Source organism: Ipomoea triloba, chromosome 1, assembly GCF_003576645.1.
Source record: "Ipomoea triloba cultivar NCNSP0323 chromosome 1, ASM357664v1".
In the NCBI taxonomy this organism is placed as follows: domain Eukaryota; kingdom Viridiplantae; phylum Streptophyta; class Magnoliopsida; order Solanales; family Convolvulaceae; genus Ipomoea; species Ipomoea triloba.
In genome coordinates, this window is record NC_044916.1 from 34,985,262 (window position 1) to 34,994,250 (window position 8,989).

The following is an 8,989-nucleotide window of genomic DNA, read 5'->3' on the forward strand; positions in this document are numbered from 1 at the left end:
CTTAATCTCACATTACCTCCCCGGAGGTAATCCTATTACCTAAGATAATCTAAGATTCCGTGAACCAAACGGCAATCGCACTGCAACACGACATAGTATGCGGAAGAAAGATAAATCACGGTAACGTAGTGGCTCAGCATACAAAACACATTTTTGATTCATTGTGGTGCTATTGCTAACATCTCAGCGATTATCTGCATTGTCGGCCTCGTTTTTGGATTTGAAAGAAGACAAGATCGGGCCATTTTAGCAATGAGAACCAAAGCTTCCTCCACTGCTTCATTTTCAGGATGTGGAAGCCGTGGATCCAACAACTCCTGGAGTTCGATGGTTGCAGGGGAAGGAGATGTGAGAAGATCGATGTAGTCACCAGGATGTTTTCCCTTAATGATTTCTAATGTTAATACTCCGAAACTATATACATCGCATTTTTCAGTCACCTTCATAGTGAAAGCAAATTCTGCAAGATTACATAAATTCTTAACAATCAGATCATGTATGTCAATCACTCCAATCAGACCGGTCCATTCGATTTCGGACTAGGCCTATCAGACTGTCAAATTAATTAGTTTTCTTTTTGTCAGATTTAAAAGTTTTGGCTTTAATCGTAAAATTTTGGACTGTCGAATTAATTAGTTTATTTTTTTTGTCAAATTTAAAAGTTTTGGCTTTAATCGTAAAATTTCGGACTTTCGAACACATGTGTAATTATAATATAAAAATTACTAAAGATGTGTTTGAATATAAATTCCTTGTATATTCAGTTCCATATCACTTGTGAAACAAAGAATAACCTTAAGTGACTCGAGCTATTGAGCTAGCACACTAAATTGTAACTAGCATGTTTGGGCCATCGGTCTAATTGATTTTACCTAATCAAATTGATGTTTTATTGAAACAATTTTTTTTTCTATTCTTACCCTAAAATTTTTCAGACTTATTAAGTTGTCCCATTATTTCAGACTAAGATTGANTGCAATTCGGTTATTGTTGGTAGCATAGATGACAACGTCATGCGATGAGATTATGATATACGAGCTATGGACTTTCCTTTAGGTGTTCTGCTTGGGGTTCATTTGGTTCAACCATTATTGTTAAATGAGTTATTTTGGATAAAGAAATTCATAGTTTAAGAAAAAATAATAAATAAATTAATAAAAATTTGAAAATTTTAAAATATTATGTATTCCAAAGATATTAAAAGGTAGTTTATCGCTTCAATTTGCTGGGTAATGAGTTAATTGAGTACTTTCATTGTCAACAAATCCTCCAAGTAGTTAATATGATTGGTTTCAAACTACTCTTTTTTATTTTTTCATGGTATTAAAGAAATACGTGTGTATCATTTTTTTTTGTGTAACTTCAATTTGTTGGGTTATTATTTGAGTACTCTCTTTGTCAACCAATCCCCAAGTAGTTAATATAATTAGTTTCAAATTATTTTAAAAAAAATTCATAGTATTAATAAAATACTTGGTAAATAAACATATACCATTATTTTGTACTATAACTTTGATATTTAATTACAAGATATTGTAAAAATAAGATAATGGACAATGTAATGAATATCAATTAATAAATTCGAATGTAAAGAATCTTTGCATGAGAGAAAATAAAAACAATATAACTAATGAAATTATTTTCTCTTATTTAATTTAATTTTTTGATAATGAATAATTTTTTCAAATAAAGGTATTGTAGACACATAATTCTAAATTAAAGAAATACATATGTATCATTTTTTGTTGTAGCTACTAATTTATTTAATTTAATAAGAGTAAAATAGAGTGAGAAACTTAATTATGTCAAATTTGATTGAGATGAGGTTCGAACCTAAGACCTTTCTTATAAAAATTAATGGATAAGTTAAAAGTTAACGGAATACTAACGGAGAAAAGAATATTTAACGGAAAACTTAACGGATAATCATAAAAGTAAAGTTAAATTAGGTAACATCTATTAATAATATTAATCTGAATTATCTTAACCATCTATTTGATTAAATAATTCATCTGAACCATCCATTTGATTAAATAATTTGACCGCCATTTTTTCTACCCATTTTAGGCCTAACTCTCTTTGGCTCTTATTAATATAGTAGATATATGGGTCACACTTGTGTGAGACCGTCTCACGGATCCTTATTCGTGAGACGGGCCGGGTCGGGTCAATGCAACATGCAAATGTCACACTTATATGTGCAAATGTCATACTTATATGCTCAAATATAACACTAATCAAGAATACAATTTTTGTTATTTATTAGATAAAAAGTAATACATTTTTCATAATAAGTAATGTTGACAAGTGTCCCTCACTTATAAGGGCAAATATAATACTTTTGTGGAAAAATGTAATACTTTTAAATCGAAATGTAAAAGTATTGTATTTTTCCTTAAAAGTATTACATTTACCCTTATAAGTAACAAAAATTTTATTCCTGATTAGTATTACATTTGAGCATATAAGTATGACATTTGTACATATAAGTGTTATATTTGCATCTTGACCCGACCATTCTCATGGTGAGACGGTCTCACACAAGTTTTTGCCTAGATATATATATATATATAATATAGTAGATAAGTTAAAAGTTAACGGAATATTAACGGAGAATATAATATTTAACGGAAAACTTAACGGATAATCATAAAAGTAAGGTTAAATTAGGTAATCTCTATTAATAATATTAATATGAATTATCTTAACCATCTATTTGATTAAATAATTCATCTGAACCATCCATTTGATTAAATAATTTGACCGCCATTTTTTCTACCCATTTTAGGCCTAATTCTCTTTGGCTCTTATTAGTATAGTAGATATAAGCATCGGGACTATTACTTTGATTTTTATTAATTTAGCATTTTTTTCTCTCTGATTATTATATGTCTACTTTAATCAATTAAGAAACACTAATTTTAAAATACGCATTGGGCATTGGTTTAATCGCGCAACGAGTATGTGATATAAAAACCAAGATGTCACTGTATAATAATAATAATAATAATAATAATAATAATAACTAAGAACATATTTAAAATTTATCCCTTTCTTCCTTTCCCACAATGAATTGCAATTCACGGATATACTCTTGAATTACAATTCAGCTAATGAAGAAAATTACAATTCCCTCTAACCAAATTCAATTAAAACCAAATTAATGTGCCCCAAACACTTGTAAATCTTTTTTGCTTTAGGATTAATAATATAATAGCAAACAAAGACCAATAGGATATATTCAACGTTGTTTTCAAAAAAAGGATATATTCAACGTCAACGGAGTCACGGACACTCTTTCCACAACGGACCACAAGTCCTCTGATGTGGATATCCCTATCAATGTGGTGGTGGCCCACGAAGACTTTGTAGCTACATAAGTTTGGTCAATAACGTAATGAACGGGAAAGCGGAAAATAATACTCTCTGCTCCGAAATATCTACCTAATTTCCTTTTGGCACAAATTTCAAGAAAGTTTAAAAAAAGTTTTTTTTTTTCATTTTCCCTCTTTGCCCTCTTTGCCCTTATACTACTTATTACTTCAAAAAATCATCTTCACATTTTCCTTTGCTATAAAAAGATACAAAATGAAAAGAAAAAAAATAACAAAAAATAAAGACTAGTCGTATTTACAAATAAATGTAATATATCATGACATTGATCAGATATTGAGATGGAGCTGATGCCGATTTAAGACAGAGAAGCGACTGCTGAAGAAACTGTAAAAGAGAAATAGCTGCATCAGAAACGGTCCGTTCGGAAGAATTAACAGAGCTGTCAGTCATTGGAAAATAAACCTAGGCTAGCTGATACCAGATGAGAACTGAATATTGTATTGATTCAATTGAACAATTACAATGATGAGGAATAAGAGATATAGATTCAATTGAACAATTACAATGATGAGGAATAAGAGATATATATACAATTGAACAATTACAATGATGAGGAATAAGAGATATATATACAAGGGGAGTCTCAGGTAGAATAGAATAGCTAGTCCTAACGTGACTCAAACTTAGAGAGTCCTAATAGTGACAAGGAAATGGGAATCAACTTGATTGATTACGATGAAGGGCTTACTAGTTTTGATAAAATTTTTGTTTCTTGTTTCAAATTCAAGTTTTGAAGGGAATTACTCCATTACTTTGTATTACAAGATTTTTCAATTATGTGGACCTGTATGTCTAATCTTAAGTGGATGACAGACGTAGGGTATTAATGCATTTAATGGGCAAATTATATCATGGACCATAGTCTACATTGCATTGTAGACCCCAATTCAAAAATAACCTTATTATTCTGTATCGATTGTTAACATATTGTTGACAATTTTTGTACCTGTAACAATCATATTATCTGTCAGCAATAATATATTAACAGGAGGGTACAAAATATATTAACTAAGGGTACATAACTTTTGAGTATAAAGCAATCAAGACAAGCAGAAAGGGTAAAGTTGAAAAACAAAAATATAACAATGTTTATTTTTAGAAGGTGGACAATATTTTCGAATGGACAAAAAAGGAAAAATATGACAGATAAAATAAGGTAGGATAATATTTTTTTTGAGCAATTCTACATGGACTCTCAATAGGACCCAGCCCATGCATGCAGCAGGGCAACCCCGCGCCCTTGTGTGTGTGTGTGTATACATAGCCTTTTATTAAGAGTAAAGTAGCATGGTTGGTAGGTCATGAGGTTTTTTGTTAAGAGTGTTGAAGACTTTGGTGTAAAACTTTTGAAAATGAAAGAATATTACAATAATAATAATAAGTCTTTCATGTGTCCCAAAGCAAAATCACACTTGTGTGAGACCGTCCTACGAATTCTTAACCGTGAGACGAGTCGATCAATATGAAAATGTAATACTTAATACTAATTAAAGTGTTTCTCACCTATAAAGAAAAACATAATACTTTTGAAAAAAATATAATACTTTTACACTTTTTATGTAAAAATATTACACTTTTTTTTATCAAAAATATTAAATTTTCCTTTATAAGTACTATAATAAGTAAATTAGGTTCCCAAACTTTTGAAAGTTACAATTAGACTCATTAACATATTAATTTAGTACATCAAGGCCCAAAACAATAATTGTAACCTGCCATAGCAGATAACAATAATTGTAACCTGCCATAGCAGATCAGCATAGCTCCGTCCACATTCCAGCAAAGGACCAACAAAGGATTGACCAGCAGGTCACCATCTCTCGACCGGAGAAGGCGACAAAACTAGTCACCAAAATTATTTTACTACCATTTAAATTAGAATGAAAATTCAAACTTTTCTAACTACCAAACTTGCTCTCAAACAAAAGGAAAAAGAAAATGCTTAATGACAACCAATTCAAACTTTCCTAACCACCAAACTTGCTCTCAATCAGATTTAGGATCTTTAAAATATAAGCAACAACCTTGAATTCACACTCACTACTTAACTACACGTAGACTATACTTTTCAGTCTGCCTTTCCACAAAGGATGGACATCAACAAATTAACAGACCAGATAGATCATAGCTACAGACTCAACACAGCTGTAATGACAGACCAAAACTCAAGCTAAAACTCTCCAAACCACAATTAACCAAAGCCTCAAAACACAACTCTAATTTAAGACTCTTCTTAAAACCATACAAATATTTCAGAATACCTAATTATCCAACATGACACTTCGCATGACTGACCACATGGATATCCACTTTCTTATCAGTAAATATAAGCTCTTTAATATTAAACCTGCTATATGCAAATATTGATGAAATTGGTTATATGATGACATCCAGTTCACTCACTGACTTCCATTAAGCATTAAGTAAATTATTATTTTGAAGAATGGCCTACCAATAGGTCATGCACGGATATTTACACTCTAATAAAACTATAAGTTATGATATGAAAGAGCCATTTTCAAATCAGAATTTGGGGGTGGAAATCTGCCTATAAATACATAGGCACGCATATTGGGACACTCATGTTCACCAATCACTACAAGCATGCCACTCTTCAGAATGCAACAGCTACCATTATTATCTATCTGCTAACATTGTTATCTAACTTTATTTTCTGCATTAAATATCCAAATGGGGGAAAAAAGGGTAAGAAAAGCATTCTAAATGGTAAAAAATGCTTCAATTGAGATAAATCAACTAGACTTGCATTCATCATTTGGCCAAACTAAGCTATTCCTCTAATATTATGTAAACATTTTAATTAATTGTAAACATTTTATTGAGCAATTCCTCTAATTTTTAATATTTATGCAGCGAGCTTTGGTATCAATTTTTTTTGTGTCTCTGTTTTGGCCTTTGGGCAGCATACTAAGCAATATGTATCCTTGCATTACCAAGTGTTCTCATTGCCATTGGCACCTGAAACCATTTAGAGAAAATGATCATAATTGCCATTGGCACCTGAAACCATTTGTACATGTCTTTGAGTTAAGACATGGGAGGCTATCAAAACACCCTATAATAATAATATATTTACTTAAGATTACAGTTAAATTAGTCTTTTCTTTGAAAATTATAGCATCAAATTGGAGTATTATACTATCATCATTTGTCCTAGCTTACAATTCACATGATTGTAAGGATAGAGTTAATAGGGAGATACAAGACCAAGAAAGCAACGATTTTATTGACAGAGTATATGAATGTTTAATTTTTATGTTACCTAGATGAAAAGAGCAATTAATCTTTCCCTTTAGGGGTAGAAGATAAATGAATACATGTCTTATATATACAAGATATGTGTTCAGGTTTAAGATTTTAAAAGATAGACATGAGAAAACAATTATCCATACTAAAAAAAATAGTCACATAAAACAGATTCACACAGCTCTGCACTTATAAATCTGGATATGGTGAAACTTCAAAGCTGGACAATAATAGGAGACAAGAGGAAGGCAATATGCTTTACAGGTACTTACGTTAGTTACGTTAGTTTTATAGGTATATGTACTGTAAGAAAGTAAATTAAACTTACTTTAAATGTAGAGAACTATAATTTGCAGGGTCTGTAGTTGCGATGTTCTTGGACAATTGTATGAGTTCTGCTTGCATTCCCTGAAAAAGGAAAAAGAAAAAAAGTTCAATAGTGATAAGTTGTGTAAATTAAGGAAATTAAATTTCATTTTTTGGCATTTGAAATCTGTAATGTGTAGTGCATATTTTTATCAAGATATAGGTTTTGTATGTATATGTTTTTATCTGTAGTATCCCTTTAAGTTTTTTAATGTTTTCAAGGTGGGCATGTGTGTAAAGTTCAGTGCAGACTTAATTTAGTTATTGTCTTCAGTTTAGAAATGTCCAGTGTTTAGATCAACAATCATTGGGTACAAGATGAAGCAAACATTGGCTGATAAAGGTTAGGATGTCATACATACCTAACATGCAGTATTTAAATATGTTCTGGACTACAAACTTCGTACCTAACATGCAATCTCCACTTAGAAGACCTGATCATTATATTACAAGGCAGCATAGATTAATTTTCATCATTTTCTCAACAAAAAAAAAAAAAAAACAAAACAAAACAAAACAAAAGAAACGCAACGAAATCTTTGTTAACACACACACACACACAAATAAAATGAAGTAATAAAATTTTACATTTAGCTATTATTTTGCCAGAATTTGACCTAAGTACCCATCCGAGAACAAAAATTGGGGATTTGTACGTATTACGTTATTTTTTGTAATACAAACCTACGAAATAAACACTAAATTGAAAAAAAAAATTAAAATTCAATGAAGAATCGACTTATCTTTAACATAGCAATACCGGCCGCTGCTCTCTAAGTGGAGGAATACGGTGTAGATCAGTTTTTGACAACTTTAATTTAAAGATCTGTTCATAGAATCAACAGATCCGCCGCCGATAAACACAAATTCCAGATCGAAATTTTTAAGGGAAACGGTTTCAGAAATCGCAAAGTAAAAAATAGTGATAGAATCGTAATCTTAAAGCCATGGATTAATTGTATAACCGCGCATTAAGATCTGCATACGCGATCGACGGTTTCATTTCTTGAATCCCGATCGCAGCACGTAGAGATGAATCGATGATGGTTTAGAGAGGAGGAGGAGCGCAACTCAGAGGGAGAGGAATCGGTTGCCCTTAGTGAATTAGCATAGTTTTCCTTTTGTATGTTTGGGCTAATGGGTTCGGGTTAATGGGCTATTAACAGCAGGACTGATATCAGTTCTTATATGAGGCTTGATATTTATTTTCTTTAGGCCTCATAATTACTGTATTATACTTGAATATTATTGTAGGCCTGATATGTATAAATATATCTATGCTGAACATATATATATATATATATATATATATATATATATATATATATAATTTAAAGATTTCTATCTATACACTTTTTAAAATTAAATTTAATGTGTTTTACTCTAATAATTGGAAATTGTTGTAATTATTTGTGTGGATGGCTATTACTTTCTATTTTGGGTGGTTAGTTACATCCCTAAGAATTAGGGATTAGAGATGTATAAATATTGTAAGGATTAATATTTGATGCACAGCCGGAGTATAATGCTATACACCGGCGCTGAATGAGAAGGTGTCACATCATTTTTTTTAAAAAAATCAATAATGACTATGTCCTTTTTTGTAAAATATTTTAAGACTTTATTTTATTAGGAAACTTTGTATTTCTTATTAACAAAATATATCACTTTCCTAAACATATTAATTAATTCTATTATCTATCTAATTTTCCTAAACATTTTTATTAGATACGTTTTATAAAAATGTCATGCTTGTTATTTGCACTGGTCATGGAGACACTGCAATAGTTCAAAGGTAATTTCAGACACTGCAATGATTTATCTTATGAAGTCACGTTACGAAGATATTTTTGAATGTGTTTTGTATTACTCCAACCCAAAATATTCAATCTGTGTTTCTAGGTATTTGCATTTAATTTAAAGATATATGGTGCGATATCTTGGGTTGGAGAATAGGCTG

The 8,989-nt window shown here is 30.7% G+C and overlaps 1 long non-coding RNA gene across 1 annotated transcript; it reads right to left on the reverse strand.

The window, feature by feature from the left end:
- Positions 1-6,114: 6,114 nt before the first annotated feature.
- LOC116017248 lies at positions 6,115-8,124 on the reverse strand. The gene is made up of 3 exons (XR_004097863.1): positions 7,392-8,124; positions 6,992-7,071; positions 6,115-6,375 (listed from the first exon to the last, which is right to left on the reverse strand). It is a non-coding gene; the product is annotated as an uncharacterized LOC116017248 (long non-coding RNA).
- Between the last annotated feature and the right edge of the window lie 865 nt (positions 8,125-8,989).